At 42.3% G+C, this 24,426-nt stretch overlaps 1 protein-coding gene across 1 annotated transcript in view; it reads right to left on the bottom strand.

Annotated features, from left to right (window-relative positions):
* The window catches only part of LOC106654777 (podocan), a 39,693-nt gene extending 16,330 nt beyond the window's left edge, over positions 1 to 23,363 (bottom strand). Inside the window, exon 1 of the mRNA XM_014374788.2 lies at positions 23,029 to 23,363. The gene's annotated coding sequence lies outside the window, so the exon portion shown is untranslated. The remainder of the gene's footprint in view (positions 1 to 23,028) is intronic.
* Positions 23,364 to 24,426: the final 1,063 nt, after the last annotated feature.

Below are 24,426 nucleotides of genomic sequence, written 5' to 3'. Positions count from 1 at the left end.
AATCCTAACGATTTATGTCTTGTTGCATGTGACTGTGAGCTGGGATCCGGAAAGAAAAAAACAGCACGACAACACACACGCACACAAACTGTCGCGCTCGAGATCGCGAATACGAGAGGAAAAGCTTCGCCACAGCGATCGCATGCGATCGGCAATTCCCAATGGGTGTCGATCGCGCCGCGAGGCCAATTTAGGCGAGCTGCGCAAAGACGACGACTATGCGCGGCCGATAGTTACAAACACACGTATCGCGCTGCTCTCGCTCGGGAGTCATCGACCGCGAGTCGAGTCTCGAGCTTGACACGATGTGTTTGTGTTTGTGTACATCCTCGTTGTTGCGCTGTGCTCTTATAGAGTCCATCGAGGTCGTGCTGGTGGCCGGTCAGCAGCAGCAACACGTGAGACATTGACCCACCCCCGCCGGTTTTTGTTCCGTTTATATGTATAACATACCTTTCTTGCGACAACGACAACACACACACATACACGTACGACATCGTGAAATTCGACTCGTACAGGTCTACGCTCGAGATATTCGTGCGCTCGGCTTTTCTTCTCTTTCCTTTTTTTTAATTCGTTTCTCTCTTTTTCCCTTTTTGCACTTTGGCATGTAGATCGAATTACTCTCCTGGGGTAGGTGTGAGAGTTTTTGACAAAAGTATGCGAGCGTCTTTTTGAATGCGCTAATTTGCTCCGTAGGCATGGGCGAGGGGGGCAGGAAATAATATACAAACCGAATTCCTTTTCAAACGAGCGTCCTCGAGCGGCATTGTATCTAATGTAATTCCTTTTTTCCTTTTCTCTCTTTTCTCTCCTCGAACAATGAGTGACGAGTAGTTTTTCGAGTGGTGAAATCGGTCGTAAAAAGAAAAAAAAAAGAGACAATGAAAGTCACCGCGCTCGGACGCGATGCATAATAATAACAATAATAATAATAAAATCGAACGGGAAAGTTTCGCAAGCGAGATGAGTTTTCACGCTTCGTTTTTCTTCGACACATAAAAGTCACTGGTCGTTATTTGAATAATCTTTTCGTACGTCTACATACGACGTTCATTTGGGCCGAAAAATCTCGTAAATTTTCTCTTCCACTGCATATGAGCCCGCGGTCCCCTTTTATCTTTTTTCTTCTCCCGGGGCCCCGTGTGTGCCAACGTAATTCGCGCGAAAATTTCATTTCTGTCCAGAGCTATTATCTCGTCGAGCACTGCGAGCCACGCGCACGCACAGTACACATGCACAAAATACAATCGTACTCGCGACTTTGCCGCGCGACTGCACGCGCGCAGCACGCCTAGTATATAAGTAGTGTCAATGGCTTTATAGAAATAGGTGCGACCTGCACCGGTGACACGTCCGAACGCAGCTCGAGGAATGTATCCTATACTGCTTTTCTTCATCGACGCATCGCATGCACCGGAATCCACCAATACAACGAAGATACAGCGAAAAGCTGCACACTCGTCGCAGTCTTCGTTCGTGCGGGACACTCGTTTCGTACTCATAAGGCACTTATTTTTTCTCAGTGATCCGCAGAATTATTCTGCAATGATATATCATTGATAGAAAATCGTCTACCATTCATTAGACGCCAGGTCATATAATTATGATGACTTATTTTTGCTTCATTTACATTGATGACTTCGAAATTTTATAACATGAAATTACAGCTATGCATCGGTTGGTCCTATAGTACGGTGTTTTGTCGTGCATGCCAAATATAGCGCTACGCGAAGGGCTGCGCCGTGGAACTTATGGCGCATAAACTGGTGTTCTTCGCATAGGCACAGTTCATCAAAATATAGCAAGCACGGCACATCGCTCTTCGATTGTTTTTTGGCGTTTACTCAGTTTGATATGTAAAATCATTGCAAAAAGCATCGTCAATTAAATGTTAACGGAGATGGACTTCATAGATACAATCAATTGCGCCGTCAGGTAATCTTCATTCTATCAGAATAAAATTGTAAAAATATCATAACCTAATACTTAACTTTACTGGAATTATTTTAGAGTGAAAGAGGAGCCTGACGATACATTGACTAGTGAATTATATGACGAAAAACCTGATTTTAAAAACTCACAACCGTTTCCGCGAGAAAATTCAGTAAGTTCCGTTAATTGAATCTAACTCGTACTGTAATTTTTTTTGAAAATTCCAACATTGCTTTAATTTTTCAACAGCCCCATAGCCTCCAAACATATGACGTAAATTATGAAAGTAAACTTAATGATGAAGTGGAAATAGTTGGTGAATGCGAAGACGTCAAACCCGACATTAATTTACTAACGTTTAAAAAAATTGACGATGATTTTCAAAGTCACTTGCGAAACGTAAAAGGTAGTGATAATTATAAAATCCAAAACAAAATCAAAACTGAAACCATGAAGGAAGTGAAAGAGGAATCTTTTGATGACGTCACAAAACAAGTGAATTTGAAGTTAGACTGTGAACCTGTCAAAAAAAAGTTTAACAACGAACCTAACCTCAAAACACACATCGATGCAACGCATAATAACAAGACTCACGCATGTGATTTGTTACATAAAGGTATCGAACACTCATGCCATACATGCGGAAAGACGTTTATACAAAAAAGTAATCTCAAAGTTCACATTGATTCGGTGCATAAAAAGATCACTCGTGCATGCAATGTATGTGGAAAGACGTACAAATGTATGGGTAGTCTCAAAGGCCACATTGATAGGATACATAATGGTATAAAACATTCATGTCATATATGCGAAAAGAAATTCACAAGCAAGGGTTATCTACGAAACCATGTCGATGTACTGCATAATGGTCTTATGCCAACATGTGATATGTGTGGAAAGTCATTTTCAGTAAAAAATAATCTCAAAATTCACATTGATACGGTACACAATGAAATCACTTACGCTTGTGATGTATGTGAAAAAAAATTCCCAGAGAAAGGTGGTCTTAAAAAACACATCGATTCGGTGCATAATAAAATCATATCTTATGCATGTGACACATGCGGAAAGTCATATACACACAAGATGAGTCTCAAAAAACACATTGATTCAGTGCATAACAAAATCACTCACGCATGTGATATATGCCAAAGGACATTTAGGAGAAAGGATTATCTCAAAAACCATATCGATTCGGCACATAATAAAATCACTCATGCATGTGATATTTGCGGGGAATCATTTTTACGAAAAAGTCATCGCAGAATCCACATCAATCGGGTGCACAATAAGATCACTTATGCATGTGATACATGTCAAAAGACCTTTTTATACAAATATAGTCTTCAAATTCACATTGATGCGGTACATAATAAAATCACTTACGCTTGTGATGTATGTGAAAAGAAATTTACCCAGAAGAGTAGTTTAAAAACCCACATCGATTCGGTACATCACCCTCGCATTAAAACTTAATTAAGTTATAAAATTTAACTTAGATTTTGAAAGACTTATGTTCATTTACAGTAGTATCGATTTTTCTAATGTCATTTTATTATGTAATCTAACGTTTCAAAAAAATCAATAAACTTTTTAAGAAAAATAAAGTACACCATTTATTATAATGAATGCTGTCAAATTAAGGTCACTTTTCGGCTCGTTTGGCTTGCCCTAAATTTTCTGCAAGCTTCGTTTTGTGACTCAATCGTACCTATGTAAACTGAATCGCTCCAAAGATATTCACGCTGGATTCAGCTGATCAATTTTTTCAAAAGAATAAACGCAGTTCACATAATGTGGTTAAGCGCGGCGCGTTGAACATTTTTTTTAACACCCAATCTCGGAGGTGTTGGAAAACTCTGTCTTTCTGCTGACCGCAGCAGCAGCAGCTGCTGAGTACGACAGCGAGAGTCGCGGCGAGCGAAATCGGGTCATTATGAATTCGTCGTCGCCGTATTACATACGTTCATTTTTCAATCGGCCGGCAACGCGTTCACATAATTATCACGAGCCGTGACATCGACGAGAGCTCGTGAGCTGCGCGGCAATAATCACCGCGGTACTTAAACATCGACCTTTTTTTTCCCCCTCTCCTTTTTATTTTATTTTACCGTCTTTAAGTAAAATAAAAGAGAAAAAAATCTTATCGTCCGACGAAATCTACGCTCGGGTTATATTCCGCGCCATCGTAGCGCAGCAGCGTCGAATTCCCGATCTCTGTGTGAGTGTGCGTACTGTATACCGATCATCATCTTATCGGCTCGGCGTCGTATATATAATCGGCATTAAGCATCAAAACCGCAGCACTCGCTGCATCCTCCTTTTTTTTTTAACTGACTTTTATATTACATTTATATATATTGTATATGAACATAATGCTGCGTATTGCCTTACGGCCTTGAACGTAAACGGCGACCGATTATACGTACGTGAGATGAGCTTTTCGAGCATCAACGCGGCAGCGGCAACGATGATGTTGAAACGTTGTGCAGTACGTACGTACATGTGTTTTTTTTCGCTCTTCTTCTTTTCTTTCGCTCATGGCAGGCAGGAGGCCGCCGCCTTTGGTCGTGTTTAATAAGCGTGAATATTATGGAGTGCGGATCGACGCGAGAGGATCCTTTTTCTCTATCGTAGAGAGAGACTTTTATGGGATATACGTGGGATATAAATGGGTCAAAATAATACTTTTTTACAAAACCGTGCGCACGTATGTCACCGATCTTGACGCGCTTTTGGTATGTTATAGTACATGGTAAAAAGGTCCCAAAAAAAAATTTTTAGACCCCCTCCCCCCTCCTACCCCCCACTTCCGGTATAAACGTCCATTTTCGATCTATATTTTTTCTGAGGACATGAAGCAAGTAAAAAATCTGAAAAAATTCATAAAAATACTTTTCCACAATCCAAACAACCTTGAATTTTTTCAGATTTTTTGAGTGCTTCAGGCCTTCAGATAAAATCATTGAAAATTTCAAAAATCGAGATACGGCGGTATGAGCCGATGTAGTACTCGGAAATTTTTTCAGTTATTTTTCGCATTAAAAAACATAACCTCAATTTTTTTCAGATTTTTTCAGATTACCTAACGCACCTTTTGAAGCCAAAAACCGATTTTTTTGACGAAAATAATTTTTTTAGGACAGTACGGAGCCTCGAAAAATCTGAAAAAAATTTTTTCTTGTTTTTTTCATCAAAATACGTAATCTCAAATTTTTTCAGATTTTTTAATTGAAGGCGATAGCTTCTAGGGCCGAAAAATGCTATTTTTAACAAAAAATGGTTCCTAGAACCCGATGGTTCCGGTGAAAAAATTTGAAAATATTTTTTTTGAATTCCTTGTCAAATTTTAATAAATTTTGACCGTTTCAAAAGTTCGATTGAAGCTTCCTAGCTCATTTTAGAGCAGGACAAAGATTAGTGCAAAATATCTGAAGACGTTTCTGAAGACATTAAGGAATGATAAAACTCGTTTGATGCTCTAAAATGAGCTAGGAAGCTTCAATCGAACTTTTGAAACGGTCAAAATTTATTAAAATTTGACAAGGAATTCAAAAAAAATATTTTCAAATTTTTTCACCGGAACCATCGGGTTCTAGGAACCATTTTTTGTTAAAAATAGCATTTTTCGGCCCTAGAAGCTATCGCCTTCAATTAAAAAATCTGAAAAAATTTGAGATTACGTATTTTGATGAAAAAAACAAGAAAAAATTTTTTTCAGATTTTTCGAGGCTCCGTACTGTCCTAAAAAAATTATTTTCGTCAAAAAAATCGGTTTTTGGCTTCAAAAGGTGCGTTAGGTAATCTGAAAAAATCTGAAAAAAATTGAGGTTATGTTTTTTAATGCGAAAAATAACTGAAAAAATTTCCGAGTACTACATCGGCTCATACCGCCGTATCTCGATTTTTGAAATTTTCAATGATTTTATCTGAAGGCCTGAAGCACTCAAAAAATCTGAAAAAATTCAAGGTTGTTTGGATTGTGGAAAAGTATTTTTATGAATTTTTTCAGATTTTTTACTTGCTTCATGTCCTCAGAAAAAATATAGATCGAAAATGGACGTTTATACCGGAAGTGGGGGGTAGGAGGGGGGAGGGGGTCTAAAAATTTTTTTTTGGGACCTTTTTACCATGTACTATAACATACCAAAAGCGCGTCAAGATCGGTGACATACGTGCGCACGGTTTTGTAAAAAAGTATTATTTTGACCCAAATATATAATGCCATTGGTCGAGTACGGCTTTTTATACATGCTATATACGTATGCCGACGCATCGTACTGCACGTGTGAAAAGCCCCGTGCGTAATAATATTAACAAATGGCTTTTAATTGCCTGCATCGGAAGCACATAGTGCTCCAGCAGGTACACACGATAGCGTCAATTATATTATATATCGCACGCGCCCGCTTGATAAAGTTGATAAAGCAGTTATGGATCAATATAACGTCAATGCAGAGATAAATAACGTGAGTAAGGTTTTTAATAATCCGCTATCGTACGTATATAATAATTGTATTATTCATGTTATACGAGTGCAAAATCATCGTTCAATTCGTGTAATGTTTTTATTCAGAAATTTGCGCGTGACTCATGTGCGTCATTACATTACCAACAATTGTCGAGTGCGTGATTTAGAAAATTAGTCAGCAGCGGCTCTCGCGGATAAGGAAATGTAAAACGCCCTGCGCCACGACGATCGGGACAAATTCGAGCCTCGCATGTGCAGGAAAGCTCGATTGTTATACATGCACCCTCCCCTTCTGGCAAACATACGCATGAGGCAGTGGTAGTAGTACGTGAATTTTGACGCCGATTCTGTCCCGGGGCGTCGTCGTCGTAGAGGAATTGAGATAAGCATCTCAAAATGTATACATAAAAAAGCTATGCACGTGTCAACGGCGAGGCGCACGCGGCTCATATTGTCGCTTCTGCGAAAGGAGTGTGTGCGCGCGATGTATGCAGCAGTGTGAGCTGTTTTGTCGTCGACGAAAAAATATCTCGCATGGGTGTACTGTACCCTATGCTTATACGCGCAGGAAGTTGCTCCTTTTGTAGCTCTACGCACATTTTAACATTATAAGCGCGTGAGCAGCCACGGATTATACTTATTTCTTTTTTTTCTACTAGGCGCTATTCTGCGGCCACTCGTATATACCTATGGGGTAATTCGATGAGATGGTATACTTTGATTCTCTCGAGGGTTGCCGAGGCGTCTATTGAGAGAATTAAGAAGCCGGTGAGTGTGATTTTTCCGGCGCAGCGTCTCGAGTACGTGTCATACATTATTACGGATTTGAATTCGGTTTGGCTAATTCCATCGGATAAGGTATTCGGAGGAATTCCATACACTCGAAATTCGACGACGACGACGATATAAGAATGCCGAGGAATTCATTGACTCATCGGGCCGAAATGCCGATCGCAAGCAACTCTACGAAGGCCGATCACTAGGCTGCTGTATCTCGATGCGAGGGGCATATTAAATGGCAATAAAGTTTGACACGAAAAGTCTTCACCTGTTTGCTCGTCTTATAATCGTTGAATTATTATCTCTCTTTGCTCTTCTCTCTCTCTCTCACTGCGTGACGTGCGCGGGCCACATGAATGCGCCTAAATCTCCGAGGCACACTCGAAAATTTACTTTTAAGTATACGTATATAATCGCGTGCGCCGCGATGTTATATCCGATTAATTATGTATGAGCCTACCGAAAAACGCAAAGAGCTGCGCGTTCTGTCTCTCACGCTAAAAAGTTTGGAGTCGTTTGCCTCGGACGATGATCGGGCCCTTTACCATATGGCGTCGTCGGTGGCATACTCACACACAGATACGCACACAAGTATGAGCAAGCAAGCAAGAAAGAGAGAGAAGAGCAGAAACCCGATAGACGATCTCGTCCGAGTCTCGAGGTAAAACGAGTCTGTGCAACCGCTGCTGCTGCTGCCGCCAAGGCATCGGCAACAGCAGCAGCAGCATCAGCAACGGCAGCAGCCCGTAATCTGCCGGGGCTGAGAGATACACATAGTACACACACTCGATGCTCTTATTTTCTCTCTCGTTGGCCTGGCGTATACCGCGAGAATATGTGTACTACGTCTTACGGGTAGGTAGGTAGGTTGCGTGCACCGAGGTGATGAATATACGTGTGTGCCATTATACGCGCGCAGCCGAGGTGTTTTGAACCACACCAACTTTTGCGCGAATTATTACCAACGAGCCGTACTTACACAGCACACACACACACTCGCGAGCGTGTGTGTATTACTGCGTGGATATATACCGGCCGCGTTGCGATCGCTTTTTTCGATCCAAATCTCGAGCGATACAAGACGAGTGATTCGGATTCGAGGCGAGAAATCGGCAACAACAACGATTGCGTACTTTTGTGCGCCTGTGAGAACGTCCAGTTAGAACGATACGAGTATAAACTATCGTTTTATAATACAGTGACGCATCGAGGGCGAGGGACAATATCTGCGTTTTATAATGTATTCTGTAAGACTATACGATTGAAAATTAATTTCGCTATATAACGCTGGCGATAATATCGTATGTCATCTGGTCGTTGGGAGCCTTTAAGCTCGGCGGCAGATTCCTGCTCGTTGCTGTTGTTGTTGTTTTTTTCTCTGAGGCATGAGCAACGACGACTCAGCTCTCGCACGCGTGCGCGCGAAGGGTTCCCATTTATGAAGTACGCAGCTCAAGCTCTAAGATTACTATATATACACTCAGTGCTCGGAGGAGCGGCTCTGAAGAGAGAGAGAGAAAAGTGCCTTAATACATGCTTTTCCAGGCTTCATTATGCGACGCGCGCAAAAGTGCGTGTGTTCCCTGGATGCACCCATGTACGCGCGTATAAGATACGAGATCTGCACTAGATATAAACTCTGCGCCGCTCGTGGTCTTTTTTTGCGCGATGTCGTTCACTCATCATCGTTGTGCGTGGTTGTTTATAAACTTTTTTACAAGGCTCATCCGGTGAGAAAGATTAAGGAGCTCTCCGCACGACGTTTGATGCTCATAACTGCCCTGCCCGCTGCAAGCTCGCGCGCTCAAGGCAGCGAAGGGAAAAATTATTATCCGCAAAGTGCGCGCACTTTGTCGATCCTGTATTGCGTGTAACATAAATCACGCGCGCTAAGCTTCGGATCGACGCGAGCGAGGACACAAAAAAAAACAGGGAAACGCAGAACTGCAATAAAACGCACTCGGTCCTTTCCGCCAGGATTTCGGCAATATAAGGGCTATTTATCACTCGGGTAAGCATACGGGTGCGCAGGTGCGTGTCGCGCGAGCGCGAATAACAAACGAGGGAACAGATTACGCAATAATGCGCGCGGCTCTTTTCAGGACGAAATTTCGACATATATAGAATACAAGCAGTATGTCACGCGGTCTTCGAAGGATCCTTCGAAAAAAAGGATATATCAGCGAGGTATACACGACAGATGTTACACGGCGGAGCGTGTGCCGCTGCCGCCTCCTTTAGGACACAATTCGCAAGGGCCCCAAGACGACGACGTCGACGACTTTACGAATTAATTGAGTTACCTATGTGTGTCGTGTTATTTTTTTGTTGTTCTCGTTTCGCGTGTGCCATATGGTTTCCGCGAGTGGGCCGCCACCACGGGTATACAATGTTTTTTGGGATACACATGCAGCCCGACGACGACGCACAATGGAGAGAGGGTTAAACGGCGCAATTCAAAAAACGACTCTCCTATTTATCCGTAGCAGCGGCAAAAAATGAAACCGAAGAACGTAACATACTTGCTTTATGCGTGCGATCGCTATTGAGAGAGAGAAGAGCGGAGTAAAATTAACGACGACGACTGCAGCTTTTGAAACACGTGCTACGCGATGCTTATAAGTATAACTCAACGCAGCACTTATAATTTGCACGAGGCAGCAGCAGCAACAGTGGCATTAGCAGCAGCTTTTTTTCGTAATTCTTTTTTTTCTCATCGGCAGAAAAACTGCTTATGAACGAGCTACGACGGCGCAGAGAGAATGAAAACAACATTCAGTGATCAGCCGCTGCTGGACGGGAAAAAAAGTTCGACAAGTGAGCCAGATACGAAAGAAGTCTCTTTTTCGTAAATATTTTCTAGAAATACCAACTTATGAGACTCGGCCATCAGCAGCAGCTCGAGCAGCTTTAAGGGGAAAAAAGGACGTGACGCGATGACTCATAGCCGCGTCGTCGCTCGAGCTCGCATGGCAACGCACAAACATACGCATAAAATACAAAAAGAAAAACACGTATTATAGGAGTAAGCCGGCCGGCCGGTCGATCAATTATTTCCTAATGATACGCAATTACGCCAGCTAATTATTTCGACACCGAGCCGATGGATTTATATTGTACAAGCCTGTCTTAAACGTCGAATTTTCTGAAATGAATAAATTTATCGGCGCGAGGACATATATTTTCACGAGGAAACGCATAAATACTAGACTTAGGCGCGCAGAGAAATCCGAATTCAAGGTGCGCGTGGGTAGAGCCCCGGGGCTCTATATGTAGCCTATAAGCTCTCGTTAACATATAAGTCGAGTTTCACGATATAATTGTTGCTTCGAACGCTTGAAATATTATCTCACGTGCCTCGAGTCGTGTACGTACACGTATGTGTTTACCTGTATGCGTACGTATGAAACCATCGAAGCGGAATAAAAAAAAAACATTAGGCATTCCGTCAAAACAATGAGAACAATGTACGAAATTCTGTCTGTGTGTCGAAATTCTTATACATGATCGTAGTGGGCACACACCGGATTGAAATAGAAACCGGTTAGAAATTCGCACGAATAAGGTCCCCACGCTTGCAGTAGCAGCAGCAGCAGCGACGACGACGACGATCAACAACCTGTTGGCGTGCAGATTGACGAAAAAAAAAAACCGAGAATAAGGGAAAAAAAGTCGACCACAACACGGCGGCAAGTGTCTCGGGGGCGCGCGTCGACACACCCTCGATCATCTCTCGTCGCTTGCGCACGATCCGCTGTGTATACATCGCGACGTGCTTTTCCGCGCCGCGCGAGATCGTTGCATTATTATGGCTTCTGCGTGTATAAAGAGAGAGAGTATCGGATGTATTTTATGTATAGAGAGAGAGAAGCGGGACGTACATTTCTGATGGACATGAACTGTTGCGCATCTCTTTTTTGGTGCTTTTCTTGGAAAGCTGCAAGCAAACTACCGAGTGTTTGTCCGTGTGTGTGTGACTCAATTCTTTCGGCTCTCCGACTTTAACGGCCACTACCACACTTATAATATGTATCTGCACGTACATAATGTGCGTGTAGATCGAGTCGTTAGTGCCGAGGAGCTGCCTCTAATGAGCTGCATGTGACGAGAAATCCTTTATGTACACTTATACGTGTCTGTATACGTGTATTTGTGTGTGCACTTGTATGAGGGGGTGATGTTTTTAAGGCTCATCGCACATAAACATTCTTGGGTGATTTTCGAATCCGCACGTATTAGAGCGCAGTTCCCGGGATAGCGGCTCACGAAAGTTTACCGAAATATCTCGAGACTGCTCCGCGCGTTTCGATGTTTGCGTCTCTCCTCGACTCTCCGCGTGCTCTGCGTGAAAGGATTATATACTATACGTGCGTGCGTCCATGCTGGGCGCGATCTCTAACGTCATTTAAATTAATTCTTAGAGCGATGTAATATACGCGTTTTTCGAGACCACGAGCAAGACGATTAATTGACAAAAAAAGAAGTTATAAAGAGAGTCGAAGGTAGGGAATATTTTTCTCGCGTGCAGCGCGGCAGCTCACCTGCGGCGCGTCTCGATGCAATAAAACGTTTATAAAAATTACTCGTCCTCGAGGAGAAATTCTTCCGTTCGCTGCGCGTTTTGCCATAGTTAATCTAAAACTAAGCACGCTGCACCGCAGTCGTAATAAAAAAAAAAACATTCTGCAACAACTGCAGCTACATAAAGTGTATAAAAAACGAATCATTCGCCGTTCTTTATATATTATGAAGCGCATCAGTCATCGTTGCCTGAATCCATTGCAGTCCGGGTAAAATACCCTTCTTAATTGCCTCCGCGCGCGCGCGCGCAACAATAAGTTCCCAGGAAATATCATCCTGCGCTGTGGCGGCAGAGATATCCTCTCTTCTCTTACTCCCTTCCCTTCCAGCTCTAAGATAGCTAATTCAGCTGATGTGTATCTGCAGCCTATACCGTATACAGGACAGGATATTATCAGGCCAAACGAGACAAGCCGCGAGGATCACTCTTAATTTTTCTAAAAAAGACTACAGAGCCATATCTCGTGTATACGAGGCTGAAAAACGTCCGAGTTAGTCTCTCTTTCTACTTCCAACCTTGTAAGCACGAGTCCTAGTAGTAGGTATAACGAAAGAACAACGAGAAAGAGAGGTAGGGAGGGAGAGAGAGAGAAAAAACCACCTCGACACGACCACGACCTTTTGCGCGAAGAAGAAGGAAGAAGGAAATGCACTCGACCGCGGGAGGACACGACTATTTTATATATAAAAGAAAACCTTATTTGCGGCGCACTATACGTATATCCTGCTCTTGATAAATTAAAACTTAACGACGTTTCGCTATTAAATGTTTTATAAAATGTATAATTTTGTTAAATACATCTGAATTCCCTCTATTTTTCTCAAATTAGATACTTTACGACGCAGAACTAATAAAACGTCCCGGTCGCAGTGGCGCAGTGCAACTCTCAAGATTTGAAGTTAAATTTAGCGAAATCTATGGACGGTGTCCAATTTCGCAGCTGATTTCCCAGCAACAAGTTTCTCAATGAGGCCCAATAAAATATCGTAAGAGTGAGAAAGAAAAGAAACGATCGAACTCGATGATTCGTGGCTCGCTACAGCAGCTGTCATCCGTAATTTTCAACCTAAGACGATCGTAAAATATCCATGGAAGAAAGAGTTTCTCGGAGCACACTCGAGTATTATAGTAGTAGTAGTGGGTATAATAAGAGGCGACCGCACTTATAGGAAAGAAAGAGTCACGACTGTATAATTGGCTCGAAAATACTCAACAATTTTCCAAGCTGGGAAAAAAGAAACGGGGCCCGAAAATTTTCACGCTCGCCAAGGTGTCCGATGCATAATACATTAAGCATATCTGTATAAGTGGCTACATGGAGCACGTATATACGGCGCATTCATACATACGTGTGTACCCATATACCGTTGCTCTTTTCTCTTGCTCGCGTGCACGCAATACTTTATCAAACCCGGGGAGACAAAGGGTCGGTCGGTCGCGCGCGCAATGCAACGGGAACCCGGTTAACACGAGGCTCTCTCTCTCTCTCTCTGCTTGTCACTTTAAGTTTATCCGCAGCTCGGAGCGCGCCGAGTACTCGTACTTACTTACTAACGTATCAAATTCAAAACGTCGACCTTTTTTCTTTACTCTCTCCGCTGCCTCCCTCTATATAATACACGACGTCTTTCTCTCTCTCTCTTTCTTTACCACACGCTGCGCTCCGAGCGCTCGGCTGACCAAGCATATTTGTGGTTTTTCGATAATTAAATCTTTTCATCTTTCGTTTCTTTCTTTCTTATGGGCTCTCTCTCTCTCTCTCTCGCGCAGCAGAAACGCACCAAAGGCTCTTGTACGTGTGTACACGTAACTCGAGAGCCGAGATTTTTGATCATTTTTGTCGAATTAATGAGGTTTAGCGGGACTCGCTTGTATGAATACGAATTTGTACGCACTCGCATACACACATTCACTCAGGACGATTGGTGGTGATTTGACAGCTGCTGATACGCCGGCAGTGGCTGATCGTCTTCTCTCTTCTTTTTCTTCTCACATGCTCGCCGGCTCGAGATGATCGTCAGCTGTGTGTGAGTGTATATATCACTCGACGGATTGCTGACTGATCCGTGTAGGCGATATACTTTTTCGAGAATTAGCCTCTCGTCTATGTGTATAAAGAAACGTCGCTATTTGATCGAATCGAGCATAGGCTTTTCGCGCGCCTGCCTACCAGAGCGATGAGTAATTGCGAGCTCGAGCTTATCTCTGGGAGCTTCCGCTTTCACGGCTTCGTACCGATCGCGTCAACCATTCTATAAATATTGTGCGCGCCGATCGATCGACATCCATCAAGTTTGATGCCTCTCGGTTTCGGATGATCGTTTGCATTCGATACGAGTTGTGTATAGCCTAGAAATCGAAAGTAACGTATAGGTAAATGTATGTATGTACTCATTTATACCCGCATGTGTGTATATTAAAAGCGATGATGTAGCAATAAAACGCCATCATTGTTTGCATATATAATACATTTTCCTCCGCACGCCTTTCGTGCCCGAGCACCTATATTTTTGTCTGATAAATATAATAAATAATATAATAAAATCAACGCCTCGAGCGCAACGATATGTACTACATGCGCGAATGAATTAATAATCGTACGTAATCGCGCGCCCCAAAGCAGCGTCGTGTACAACGTTGTAATATATAGATTAATAATCTCCGCGGTGGAATTTCGAAATCTACTAGTCTGCGCGCGAACGTGAAACAAAGCTCGCGCTCAATGAAAGAAAGAGAGAAAAAGGAGCTACTACTGAGACGACGACGACGACGACGACGACGACTCACATTTTGCAGCAACTCGCTGTTATGATTTCATTTCTCACGTGCTGATGCGGTGCAGTTGTGCGCGGGCGAATTTCGCGCGTCAACTCAACTCGACTCAGCTGCAGCTTTCGTGTACTAACTGCCTCGGCAAAGAGTCGAAAGTCGCCGAATACGCGGATTTTCTCGTCCTCCTCGTTGCATCTGGTACACACTAAACAGTGTGTGTGTGCGCCTGCCAGACAGCCGTACTGTGTTTGCGTGCATATGTACCAGCATATGTACTCGTGCGGCCCGGCGATCTCGACTTTCTATCTGCGGAGATCTGCAGCCGGCTTTATTATGCGCGCTGTTTAATACGTTACACGGGCTTGAACTGTTTTATACACACACAGAGAAATACACATACACTGCATGATGCGGATTGCTTGTGTGCTCTCGCCGCCGCTGCATAAGCAAAAAATCGGAAAGAAAATTCCGTTATCGATGCCCGCGTGCATATGGCTCTAAGGTTAGCATACATGATCTACAATTTGTCGAACGCAGAGCAGAGCTCGCTGCAGTGAGCCCGCCGCGAGAGCTTTATACAGTCTACGTACTGTACGATCGTGTATATAGTTATATTATTAATGCAGTTATGCGCCTGTGTGTATTATATGTGTGTGTGTGTTTATAATTCGCGATCGCGAAGGCCTTTTGTTGCGTTATTTATGAGCTCTAGCTAGCTCCCTCCGCTCCTCTCAACCACCACACGGCTGCCCGCGCGGGAGGATATTTTATGACCATTAATATAGGTGCTCGCACATGAAAAAGTATATTATATAGTAGTGCAGTGCGTCTATATATTGTTTAAGTAGAGCAGTAGTGCAGCTTTTGGGCGTTTTTACTCGCGGCGGCGGTGTCGAGACGGCGACGTCTAGCGAGCGCCTTTATATACTCGCGGTAAACATCAAGAGTCGTAACTTATAAACACACGTATACATATAACTCGTTTTTCATGCCGATCGAGAGGTGCGCAGCTCTTCGTTCGGTGCACTCGATTGGCTGAGATACGGATAGACGAGTCGATCTATATATGCTCGCTTAATATATCTTATTCGTGTACTGGAAATCACGAGGTCGAGTCTGAAGTAAAGAAGGAGATGGAGGATGGGAAATTTTGAGAAAGGGAAATTTTCATTTAATCAGCGAGAGTTCAAAAAGGATATGCGCAGTATTCTATGCAAGCAGACGATAGTGGATCGAAGAAGTTTATTCCTCCATCATAGATGATTTTAATTTCATGCAGAATCATTATAAAAAATTTGATCTGAAATAAACTTGAAAATTTTTCCATGAATCGTTTAGTATGATTTTTACATTAAATTTTACGTAAAACTCTAATAATCGGTAAGAATTTGATTCATTTTCATTTTGATTATTATTGTAGATGAAAGTAGATTCATACGAAAAAGTCTTGAAAAAATGAGTCTCGTAGAATCTTGTAAGAATTTTGGGACTTTTTCATAATATATAGACGACGGAGAAGAACTTCCTCCACGCTTACATTAATTTTCACACTAATACTTTTAATTTTCTATATATGAAATGAAAAACTAAAATTCCATTATAGTTGCTAATTTGAATTCAATATGATAATGGTGTGCAATCACAAACATTGTAGACAATTTTTAAAACTTACTTGAACTTTAATACAATTATTCTCACTTTACCACTTGCAGATTTACAGGTAAAGGTATACGCCATCTAGTGGTAGAGGCTGGCATTAATTATAATTGAATCGTCATACTTTTTTTGGCATTAACGCATAAATTAAATCAGTGTCAAAACGTTCATTTTCTATAAGTAAGTTTAAAATTGAGTTTAGACAACTCTAACTTATGTCTAATTCGCAAATAACAAGCTTCGAAATATACGAATTCGATGATAGTGAGAGAACAACCCAGACGAGCCAGCTATGCAATCAGTGGATCGATGCAGACTCTGTTGCCCACTTTTTCGACATCCAAAATGCTGCATAAAACCGAGTCATACTCGAAAATGACCTTCTTGACACCCAGAGCAAGCTTCTTCAGTATATTTTCCTAAGCAAGAAGTCAGAGATCTCGAATGATACCGACAATTATTGGCTTTTTTAATTACAGTTTGCGAATACGTTACTCTTACTATCTGTATCAATCTACCTCGGGGCCGTATGGGGTTTACCCCACGTTTCCAATAATAAACAAATTAAATCAAATAAATCAAATTTACTCCAGAAATTCAGGAAATCGTTCAGTGTGTATACATTTCTCTAAAAATGTCAAAGACGATGAGTTCAGACTGATTGATAGGTTTTCAATGACATCAAAACCCATTCTGTTCATGGCAAGAGAAGATTTTTAATTCTAGCAAGGTGAGATTATCATCAATAAATTTGTTCATCGCACTGTTTGATAGGTACAAATTGTTTGCTGGAACCCATTTCAGGCATGACTTATCTGAAGTTCCCTGCACGTGTATGGATAGGTACACAATTGTCCCTGTCTCTGTTGCGTCGACAAATAATCACCAAGAGCATAGCTCAGAGATGGCGAAGATTCAATGAAGAATTCAATCATAGAGATCCTTTTACTTGTTAGTATATTTGCCCTGTTCACTTTCCACTTTTAGCTCGAAGACCGGCCGCTAGGTGGCGTGCTGCGGATAAGTCGCACTCGCAAGTATCAAATCATGTTTGAGAATACAAGTAGATTTGAATGCTTTTATCCTACAGTCATGTTTCATAACTAATTTTTGATGATTCGAGCACCCGCACTGCTTAATCAAGGCCTTAATCATACATGTTAAATATGTTGCGTGCCAAAGCCTTATCGTCGTGAGACTCTTCGTTATATCGAATCGCAACTGCAAAACGATATACCGATTCTTTTAGAAACGCATACTCATATAGTTGCGCCGCTCTATCACACACTTCTAAATACGCTACACGTTTTATATAATAACGTGCTTACAAGCGTATTAACGTAAAATTTAATGTGAAATCAATTGAGGGCGCGTGCGCTGCTGCTCGCCTATGTGGTAGGCAAAATACCGGGCATTCCACCCACTTATAATGGACATATACAGCATAAAAGGAGGGCAGAACTGTCCCGAGAAGATATTACCGAGAAAAATCAGAAAAAAAAAATTAAAATAACGCGCCCGCACACTCGAGCTGCATTGCTCTATGCGCACGAGATAGAGAGAGAGAGGGATAATATAACGTCACCCCGGGCACGTTGGCTGCGTGAAATTAGCCTTCATGTAAACGCACTTATGGATCAGAGCACGTATATAGTACTTACACATACACACGTGCAACCATTAATATTTATACTCGACAGCTGCCTCACCTGCTCTCTTTTCTTCTCGTTTTTTTTTCTTATTCTTTGATTCGCTCGACTTTCGCTCTGGGGTGTTGTATATAAGCCTGCATCGAGCGACTATACATACGGGAATTATATCGTGGCTTGCGAGAATGATTGTTATTAAAAAAGAGGATCATGTAAATGTACATAAATAGGCCTGATGAGACAGTGCGAATTAATTTACTATAATAATGGTGAACTAGTTGCAATGGCATGTTGTATAGTATGTAAGGTATACGCGTGTGTGTGTTTACCCGAGGAATTATCGTCAACGCGGATCGCGAGCGGCGGCGATGATACCGAACAATTTTATCTTATATAATACAGCAGCAGCAGCAGCGAGTCGAGCTACGAGCCAAGAGCTCCGAGATAAAATCGTTTATATTTGCAAAAGAGCGCAACACACAGCTCGCGCAAAGAGTTGGGCGCTCTGTGTGTAACAAAATAATGAAAAAAAAAAAGAAAGAAAGGAGAAGAGAAAAAAAATGACGAATAGACCGAGAGGGGGAGTTTGTGCACAGAAAAATCACGTACTTAAACGCTACTTATCTACTTCGCTAATCGGATAGATTTTGAGCTCGATATAATTTATACATTCTTCGATCGTGACATGCACACACGGCACAGCGCACCGAGTACATATCTTTGCGCCTGTAAGCGAAACGGCCACTCGTAGTATTAAACATTGTTCTACAGTTTTTTTGCCCGCGATGTATAATTGTTCGAACAACACGACAACTACACACTGCGCACGTCGCATTTTCGCGCGAGCTCCGAAGTTTCAGTGGCGGCGAAAATCTCATCTATATGCATTTGTACTTTTGAGTATAAGAGAGAAAAAAAAATTAAGCATTTCGCGTTAAATTTCCTTTTCCGGTGTGCGCCTGCAGGATTATTATATGCGTTTGGCTTTTAAAATGCATCGCGGCGCAGTGTAAACACACGCACGCACGCGCACACGAGTTTAAACGACGTCTCTCAGCGAACCTTATCTTGGCGCAGAGACGCGGTAAAGAGGCGCGTTCGCGTGTGTATGACTAAACGCGACGGCGCGACGCGCAGCACATCGGCTTGAAAAATCTTGCACGCGCCGCGCGTGTTAGTTTATGCCACATATTGTGCACTCCGTTGCATATACACGGCGCATATGCGAGCGTGCACGAGAGAGAATATTTGCGAGAGCTGCGAATGCAAACGCGTAATAGGATCACGTACGCAGCATGCGCGAAGTGAGGCGGACATTTTCTCGGCTTTTAAGCGTATACACTGTGTCGATGCCAATTGTCGTGTTTTACAAAACAAGAGAAATTACAGTACGACTATTTTTTTTTTGCTTACATTACGCGAAGCTTTAATTTAGACTCGAGGTTGCAAAACCTCGATCGGATCGTTTAATCATTATGAAAAATTAAAACATAATAAAAGGAGAAGATCCTTGTAATATCATACATGTAGTCATTAATCGAACAACGAGAAAGCGCAAATTACGTATTTAGCGCTGATCTACGTGTTTTAAAGATCAACCGTACATCGTTTAATTTGACGATACGTTTCGATATCGCTGCTGCTGGATACAAGCACAAAAATCTCACATTTTTTTTCACACATATTGCACGCGTGAAAAATCCCGGATTATACGGAGAATACGGCGAGTAATTTCGCTCCCTCGAATTCGACGAGGCTTTCAATTTTCTCGGTGCATGAGCAATTTATCGGCAGCTCGCGTTTAAAATTTTCGATTCACGTGCCCTCGCACGTACGTATCTCTCTCGCCCCTCCGGTTTTCTCGATCCTCGCGTGTGCGCTGCGCATCGGCCGTGTGTTATATTCTCTCTTTTATGATCTTGAAAATTTTTCATCTCTCTCGCCGCCGCCGTGTAGTAGTAGGTATACACCATCTTTCCCTCCTCGAAACATCTCATTCAATTTTACGGCGCGCACACATACGTGCATTATATTATATACTGCGCCTTTTCTTATTTTCAGTTCAATTCCGCGTCTCTCTCTCGCGAGCACAAGAAGAAGAGCCTCGCATAGGTGGAATACTCGGGAAGTAACAAAATAAAAAGCTTACTTACGCGCGCGATACACATACATCCGAGATATTGCGCGCACGTAGAACTCGCGAATTGTGAGTGCAGATGAGAAAGAAAGAGAAGAAGAACAGAGAGAGAGCAAGAGACTTTCTCGCGCGCGAGCTGAAGAGCAGCAGAGATGAAAAAGAAGAAGAGCCCATTATAGCAGGCTTTCCTCCTCCTTATAATGCCGCCGGTGGTGCTTTCGCTGTCCTGATTTCGTTGCAGTCAGGCAGCAGCGACAGCGACGCGATATAGTTCCTTCCTACATTTATATATCCATACACTTACTCCCACTTACCTGTACTTATTTTATTTTATTATATACTCGCCGAGCCCGGTCGCGGCTCTACACCGTATGTATGTACGCATGTGTGCGTTTTCATGCATACAGCCAAAGTAGCTCGGCTCGGAAAGGCTGGAGGTATATATAAGCCGCACAAACTTTTTCAATGAAACCAGTCAGAATGAGTCACCGTTTTCTGATGTTCAGCGCGTTACAAGTTTGGCGTTTTTTTTACTTCTTTTTCGAGTCGCACACACACACATATGCGGAATACAGATACCTACTGTATACGCGCGCTGCAATAATAACGCAAGACAGAGCACAAGAGAGGCTCGACACGTTGATGTATTATTATTGCCAAGAAGTCATTTATTATTACGGAATATATCTGTACACACGTGTGTGATACGTGTACGTGTGTGTATGCGTGTGTGCGGGTATACCGTGTAGCCATCGCTGCTGTGTATATGCGCGCGCGGAGTTATATTATGTAGGAGGATGTATTTTTTCGCATTTTCAGGAGGGGAATTATTTTGATGAACGACGTGCTACGTATGTAGCATCGGATCGAGCACTGGACACACCGTGTCATTGTATTATTATTTTTGCTGCAGCCACGATCAGCTCGTTTGCAGCAAGATTGATATAAGCCCGAGCGCGAATTATATTTATATACGTGGATTCTTCGATTCCGTTACGCTGCAGCAGCTCGACGCTATGTTATATTGTATTATATATACTGTATACACCGTTTTCACACTACAGAGAGCTCGAGACATTAATTAAACAAAAAATGAGCCCAAATTCTTCGCCCGAGTCGAGCAGCAGAGATTAAAATGTATTTTTTTCGCGATTATCGTGTGGTATCTCGCCGAGGTAGCCAACATTTCTTTCTTTTTTCTTCTTCTTAATTTGCATTTGTATGTGTGCGAGTGAGTGTTTGTATAGCGAGGGCAAATGATCAATTGTCTTCTTTTCGTCGAGTTACAGATAAAATGTCGCAACGAACGAGCGATCGATCGATCATAATCCTTACGAAAATGTAACAAGGTCGAGATAGTTCTAAAATTAGCAGATGTATTAAGTCGTTAATATTGACATTGACTTTATACATTTTATATTCAATATTATAATACAATATCGTGCGGTCGTTAAAATTGCCTTCACAATCTATACAGTTGTAAAGATACAACCACAACAGGCGTGTTCTCTCTCGACGTCATTCAGTTCGAAAAATAAAAATTATCCTTAACGCTCGGCGCTTCTGGCTCGTCACTCGACATAATTTGAGCGTAATGACACGATCGCGTCCCAAATATTACATGAATTATTACTTGCGCGATCGGCAATTGGCGCGTCACGCTTGTAACGCCGAAAAATTATTATAAGCGGGTAGGGGGATCCGAGCCGCGACACAGATCTGCCGGCAGTTTTGTCGCGGATACACATATTTACATATTATATTTTGAGAAAAAAGCACGTGTCCCAGGGAAAAATTGGCGCGCGCGCGTTAGTGCGAAGCGAAAATATTGTAATGTTCTCGCGAACGATGAACGTCACGTCGAGTGCAAATACAACGACGATCTCTCAATAATAATCTGAAATAATATAACAGCTTGTGTAACATGACGTAAAAACCACGGCGAATTTTAAACAATAAGCGTAGAGTGAGTACTCGAGTCGCGGCGCGAGGACTGATTATTCTGACAAATCATCGTGCGCGCCGATACATGTGCGCGAGCAAAAAAGAAAGAAAAAATATCAATTCGGAAAAATACACCCACACACACGTCACCTTTTTTCACTTCTTCGTTCTTCTTTTTGCTCATCGGGCGCGCGCAAATAAAGCCTCGACTCGCCGTATTACTACTACTGGCTCGATTCTAATCTTATCTCGCGGCAGTATCTTTTCCTCCTAAGTCTACTTCCAATAGAGCTGAAAATTATATATACACGCCGGTGTGTGTTTAATACGAGTCTCGAGCGACTACTTTATAGATCTGTATACACTATATGTGTATTTATTTCCGAGCGACGATCGAGAACGAGAGAGCAGAATTAAGCAGCTACAAAAAAATCATCGAGCGCAGCCATATTCCATTCACGTTTGCACACGCGCATTATATTTACCGATCGCGAGCCGCGCATATAACGGTGCAGCATATAGTTCACCACGCGCGCGACGCGACGTCGTACGCGCACGGGGATATCTGTATGCGCATTTGGTGCGCATGTAAATATATAAGGATACGCGTCGCCCACACACACGGATTTATACACACAATATTGTACATTGTATATGGGCTTTTGGACTGTATGCTGATCAGCGCGAGGCGCGCAAAATATACTTCTTCGGCGCGTACATCGCATTCGCGCTCACTGCATTCGCAAAATTTTTTTTGCAAAGCCGATGATGCTACACTTAAGAATGCCTCGTAATTTCTGGAGCAAGAGTTGTGGCTCTTTTTTTTCGCAGAGTCAACGCGGTAGAAGGTGCGAAATGATAACGCACACACACACACACATGTGATGTATGTATAAGAGCTCTGGCACAAAAGACAAGGTATTAGATTTGCAAGAGGTGCAGAATAGCAACTTATGTACTTGTGTTACCTCTCTTTGTTCAACACGAAAGCGCAAAGTCTCGTGCGATAAATACATACGTGTGTATAAACTTGTATATGTGCACAGGCTCGATGCACATGTGTGCGAGTTCATATATATGTTCGAGAGGCCAGACTGCTTACCTGTGTTGTGTGCAGGTAGAAGGGGCCGCTGCTGCGCCGCGCCTGCTGCCGTTGTTGTTGCTGCTGCTGCCGCACGCTCTTTCTTCTTCCTCGATGTTTCGAGTGGCACTTTGTAATTTTACAAAATAATAAACGCAATTCTGCTAGGCCAAGGAAACGACTGGTCGAACGTCACACTGGCGAACACGAGCGTCGCTATAATACCGATTTGTGGCGCACTTTTTCCGGGACCAAAACGCTGGAGCTCGCGATGGAGCTGCAGGGGCTTATATGCCTGCTGCAGCATGTACGGCGCGCGAATCGCTGCAGCAGCTTTCGCAGTGTTTTAGTTTTAGTTCGCGAAAGATCCGCCGAGCGAGCGAGTTCGCATCGACAGTGTGCGAATCGTTCTTGCAGCCGGACCGATAGTCTACAAGTGGGAGGACGAGGAGGAGGGAGAGGGGCAGCATACTCGCCAAGCGGGGTCTTGTCTTTGCGGTGAGGTCGCCGCGTTTTATTTTGCAACGCTCCTCCAGGGATGGTGCTGGGGTGGGAGTAAATATGCTCTCCGCAGCTAGCTGGAATTGTTGAATGTATGCACTTCTTACCTGCGCGAGACTATATGAGTCCGACACGATCGCTTATAATTTCCAATGTAAAGCGGAGCGATTACTCGCGTTATTACATCGATGATTATTTCCTTTCTTTTTAATGAGAAAACGTTGCAAAAATGAGTAAAAAATCTTTTTGATGAAACTTGAGTGATTTTCTCATGATAAGCGTACTTTTTCGCGGATTGAATTTCTGTGAAGGAAAAAAATTAGTTAACTTTTATAGCGAAAAACTGCAAGAATTTTTCAAATGTTTCAGAAGATCAGGATTCTAGTTGAAGATAAAGAGAACAAATAAATAAGAAAGGTTTCTTTAAATTCGATGATACATAACATTAGTATATCATTATCATCAATGGCAATAGAAAAATAAAATCATTCCAGCTGTCGGTAAGTTACCATCGATTACTGAGACAACTTTAAGTACCTACTGATGATAAGTACTCGGGTCATAATTCTACTGTAGGCAAAAATGCTGTGCTTCACTTTACAGTGTAAGATAAAATGATTGTTTTTCTAAATAAAATGCTTCAACACTTATGTCTTAACAAATATTTTTCTAATGACTTTCAAAATAAAATATATATTAGAGAGAAAAAATTTCATCTTAACGTTTAGTGTTCGGAAGACAGTCATTTGAAGAATTTCAAAAAATACTTTTTTCTATAAAAAAAAGTCATCTGCAGCCAATGTCAATTGACTAAACTAATGTCAAATATTTCGAGGTCAATAACCTTACGGCAAATGGCATATCCTAGTCCTCCAAGGGTAAACATTTCATTTGAAGAACTGTTTCAGCTTAATATAT

The sequence above is a fragment of the Trichogramma pretiosum genome, unplaced genomic scaffold, assembly GCF_000599845.2.
Source record: "Trichogramma pretiosum strain Unisexual culture from Peru unplaced genomic scaffold, Tpre_2.0 scaffold46, whole genome shotgun sequence".
NCBI lineage: Eukaryota > Metazoa > Arthropoda > Insecta > Hymenoptera > Trichogrammatidae > Trichogramma > Trichogramma pretiosum.
This window is presented reverse-complemented; position numbering and strand designations above follow the sequence as displayed.